This window comes from Lissotriton helveticus, chromosome 11, assembly GCF_964261635.1.
Source record: "Lissotriton helveticus chromosome 11, aLisHel1.1, whole genome shotgun sequence".
NCBI lineage: Eukaryota > Metazoa > Chordata > Amphibia > Caudata > Salamandridae > Lissotriton > Lissotriton helveticus.
In genome coordinates, this window is record NC_136072.1 from 424,258,638 (window position 1) to 424,263,545 (window position 4,908).

At 43.5% G+C, this 4,908-nt stretch overlaps 1 long non-coding RNA gene across 1 annotated transcript; it reads right to left on the reverse strand.

Moving 5' to 3' along the window:
* Positions 1 to 963: 963 nt before the first annotated feature.
* On the reverse strand, positions 964 to 2,280 carry LOC144792966 (uncharacterized). The gene is made up of 4 exons (XR_013602645.1): positions 2,174 to 2,280; positions 2,011 to 2,090; positions 1,390 to 1,459; positions 964 to 1,302 (listed from the first exon to the last, which is right to left on the reverse strand). It is a non-coding gene; the product is annotated as an uncharacterized LOC144792966 (long non-coding RNA).
* Positions 2,281 to 4,908: the final 2,628 nt, after the last annotated feature.

Consider the following 4,908-nt stretch of genomic DNA (forward strand, 5'->3'; position numbering starts at 1 on the left):
AATATCAGTTCTCAGCTGAGATATATTGAAATGTTGATTAGTGCTGTACAAAAGCAGCACAGTATAAGCAATCAAACAATTCATGGAAATAAATATTTTTATTTAACTAACATGTATATCTGTGGAAAAAAGAAAAATGCTGGTGTAAACATTTTTTACCACTGCATTTGGGAATTGTACATATACAGAAATGAACCTTTACCCTAATTACTTTTGGTGCCGCCCTAACCCTAGTCTTTGCTGTTTATGCCAAGTTGTCATCACCATACACCATACCACTGTGCCACCTTCTTTGTCCCTCTCCTAACGCAGCTTCTTCTTGCACCATCACCGGCAGAATTCAAAGTATCAGACTCCCGCCCTCCTCTCTGAACGCACAGAGATCAACTACGGAGTACCCCAAGGATCATGGCTCAGCCCCACGCTCTTCAACATTTACATGGCCCCCCTCGCCACCATCGTCATTGACTCAGCATAGTATCCTACGCCGATAACACCCAACTCATCCTCTCCCTCACTAAGGACCCCCACACCACCAGACTCAGTTTCCAGGAAGCAGTACTGCCAAGTATCAAGCATCAGACGTGACACTAACGCATTTCGGTGAGGTGCACTGCGTCACCGCACTGAAATGCATTGTCTCCCATAATGCATAGTGTCTCAGCTATCACTTTGACTGAAGCGCTGCAAAGTGTGTGTGTGTATGTTGCAGCTCAGCTGGCTGGCGGCGCGCTGAGGTCGGCTTGTGCTGAATTGCTGCTCACGTGGACTTCCTGCTGCTAGCTACAATGTGTACATAGGTAGGGGTCCCAAACTATGTAGAATTTGTATGCACAGAAACTTTTTCTTAATTTTAGATACATATGACTCGTACCATAGTTTCAAGACGGATGTTATTTATTCACATCCTCTTAGTCAAACATCTTATGTAACACATGTATTCAATATTCACAAAGTGCCCATAGAATAAAAGAAGAAGGAGAGGAGGGGGTTTTTTGTGCCGTGAGGGAAGGTTTTGTGCAGATACAGGTAGTGGACAGACCAATTTAGAAAAATGACATGTGATGTAACAATATTCAATACGTTTAGATCACAAGGGTGCTGAGTTCAGTCACCGCACATATTGATGAACAGCAAAAACGTTCCTATCCCATATATAATGATTACACAATAATTAATCCATTGTTGTAATATTGGGTAGGTCACATGTAGAGACAGTCGACGTTTCGACCCCTGGCGTGTGTAGGTTAGTTCCACCTTACAATGGGGTCTTCATCAGGACGTTATGTGAAAGGGGGGCACCTAAAGTTAAAAAGGGGGGGTTTTAGTATAACAATACATGGGTTAAATATATAAAAAAGAGACTAGATCAACCATTTGAATAGTTACCACTCATTTGGTAGAGGTAATTGATTGAAGGGCCAGCCGGCTCCTCTGGAAAGTGAGCTTGGGGTAATATCTGCGAATGGAGAATATGGTATACTAATGAAATCATGGTCCCATTAAGGGTAGGCTACAGTAATGTACCATATCTATCATGAGCCCACAAGGGGAGAGATAATTCAAAGAGCATACATTGAGGCAGTGGTCTACAATAACATATTTTTGTTGCAAAACGAGGGACGCCTGTATATCCGAATGAAAGGGATACAAGGTAAGTCAAGAAAAAAAAGGGTGTGAGCCGTCCCTCGTTGCATATACCCCTCCGGGTTAAAAACATTCAAAAGACTGAGAGCATGGTCAGAAGAAATAGACCCGTTGCCTGAAAGTTGTAGCAATAGGACAGGAAACTGGGTTAAGTCACTAATAAACCCCTAAAACAACCAGGACAGTATTATTGCCAATGGTTTGTAAACAATACACACACGGGGCAGAGAAAACATTTAAAAGCTGGAATCGGTGAGTAGAATCTGGCACATTACGTGTGGCTAAAACTTAACAATAAGTACTCCTCTGACGACCGACATTCGTAACCAGCACTATGTTAAGTGGAGAAAAGGAAAAAATTACCTAATTCGAGTCAGTCGATGACATAGTCGACGTTATGGTATCAGACGGCAAGCTCACGCAATTTCAGTCCGTGCATTAGTCTGTAGATAATGCAGAGTGTCAGCAGGATATTCGTAAGGGCTGTCGGTATGTTTGCTTAAGCAAAAAACGCTGGTATGCTTACCGCGAAGAGCACAACTCGAAACCGACATGACGATCAAGGGGACAGCCGCTCCCTGCCGTGCTGGAATGTTTGTGAATGGCGCGCGCGCATGCAGCAGCTAGATGCTGGTGCCGCGCGGCCAGTGAGAAAAGACTAGTGCTAACAGTCGAGTGGTTGGGAGAAGGAAATATTCTTAGCAGACAGTAATACTGGATTGTGGTATTTCCAGAGTGAAGTTATTTTATGCCAGATGTAATATTTAAAAAGGGCACGTTAATGAACACAGGCCCCGTTGATGTGTAATAGACATTTCAAGATTGTAAGATGCATTCATAATAGATTGTAAATTCATAATAAATTAACGAAGGTTGCAGAGATGACAATGAATAGACATACATGCAAACAATTCAATTATACACAATTGTAAAATGCATTCATGAATTGACGAGGGTTGCCAAGGTGACAAGGCATCTGTGTCTGCATCTCTGTTTTTCTTGTAGAAGAAGAGTGGGATGGAAACAACGTGCCCCATCTGAACAAGTCAAAGGCATAACTCAATCTAGACAGGCTAATTGTGCATAGCTTGAGTCCTGCTCGTTGAGGCCACTCATGATTGTGTCAAGTAACAGCATCCATTTGCTCTCCCTGAGGTTTAGAATTCCGGACACACTGCCTCCTCGCGGCCCTAAGGTGACTTTTTCAAGGACCAACCACCTCAGATCATTCGGTGTATGTTTGTGTGTTTTACAGTGGTCCACCAAAGGGGCCCCGGGTACCTCACATCTGATCCTACTGTGGTGTTGTAAAATGCGTGCTTTAATTTTCTGTTGTGTCTGGCCTATGTACGCTAATCCACAGGGACATATGATACAATAAATCACACAACTAGTGTTACAATTTGTAAACGCCTTGAGATTAATCGTATGTTGTCGATATACGAATTGTTGCATTTGAGTCGTTGTGTCACAGGCTTTGCATTGTCCGCACTTGAAGTGTCCCAATATTGGTGGCAGGTTCCACATTGTTCTCAGAGTAGGCTGTTCCGGGGGGTCCAAAAAGGAGCATACTACATGGTCTCGAATACTCTTTCCTCTCTTGAAAGCGTGCATGGGAGGGTCTTGTTGGTCGATCTCATCGGACACTAGAGTCCAATGTTTTTTCACAATTTTGCGAATTAGGTTGCTCTGAGTGCAGAACGTAGTTACACATATCATCCTCTGTTGTTTTCCATCATCTTTGAGTTGAGTTTCTAATAAACTCTCACGAGGATTGTACCAGGCACGTTTCTGTGCTTTTTTGATGAGTCTACGGGGGTAGCCTCTTGCCAAGAGTCTTGTACTTAGGTCTGTGGATTGTAGGAAGTAATCCTCTTTTTTGGTACAATTGCGTCGTATCCTGAAGAATTGGCCTACTGGTAGGTTGTCCTTCAGGGCACGGGGATGATGACTCTGATATTGGAGGAGAGAGTTTCGTTCCGCTGGTTTCCGGTATAGTGTGGTCAGAAGTCGATTATCCTCATGAAAGATGGTTATGTCCAGAAAATCAATTTTGTTATTGTCAGATTGTAGGGTGAATTGTATATCGAGATTTTGCTGGTTAAGCCATTGGTGAAATGAATCTAGATCAGTTCTGGTGCCTTCCCATATCATCAGCACATCATCGATATATCGACGTAGTAGGAGTATTTGATCACGGTATGGATTACAGGTATTCAGAATGTATCGATGTTCAAAATCATCCATGTATATTATCGCCAGGTAAGGCGCAAAGGCAGCCCCCATGGCGACTCCCTTCGTCTGGAGTTAAAAATTGCCTTGGAAAATGAAAAAGTTCTTGGTCATAACGATGGTGAGCAATGAAAGAATGAACTCCGTTGGTACTGCCATCGGTGCTGGCCGTCTATCAAGGGCAACTTGCATCACATCCAGTGCTTGTCTTTGAGGAATACTAGTGTATAGTGAGACTATATCACAAGTAACGAGAAGCTGGGTCAAAGGGTCAAATGGTTGGCCTTCCACAAGATTAATAGTCTGGGTGGTGTCACGTAGGTAGGTCACCGTTTCCTCAGCAATAGGTTTCAGGAAGAAATTGATGTACCTGCAGAGTGGTTCAAGAATAGATCCGCATCCGGATACTATAGGGCGTCCGGGGGGGTCCTGTATATTCTTGTGGATCTTCGGCAGACAGTATATGGTGGGTAAACGGGGGTCTGTCTGGTTCAGGTAACCAAATTCTAGGTCACTCACAAAGCCAAGATCTTTACCTTTTTGAGTTACTGTGAGGATCTCCTCTGCAAGTTCTTTGGTGGGATCACCACGTAGTCTTATGTAGCTGTTACCATCCTGTAGCTGTCTAAGGATCTCCATTTTGTATTTTTCAGTGTCCTGTACCACAATGGCACCACCCTTTTTTTTTTTTTTTTCTCATTTGCGTGCATGGCTCCAATCTATCAAAACCAAAAGACCGCCACAGAGCAAAATGATGAATGGTCGTGTTTTGTGCTGTCTCAGCTTATAGCTGGTAGGAGAATTCGTTAGGGAGGAAGACCAGTTCCCATCAGCACCATTCACACAGACCAGACCTGATCCTGCTTAGGGCTGTGCCTTAGTAGATAGTGCCCGAGTTATCAAGACCCCCATACCACGAAGGCTCTCAGTCGTGGTAGCAAGGATAAGTAATGCGCGCATTAATCATAGGACTTGGGGGAAAAAAAAAAAAAAACAGGTTTGTCGTTACTATCCAAGCATAGCCCAGAA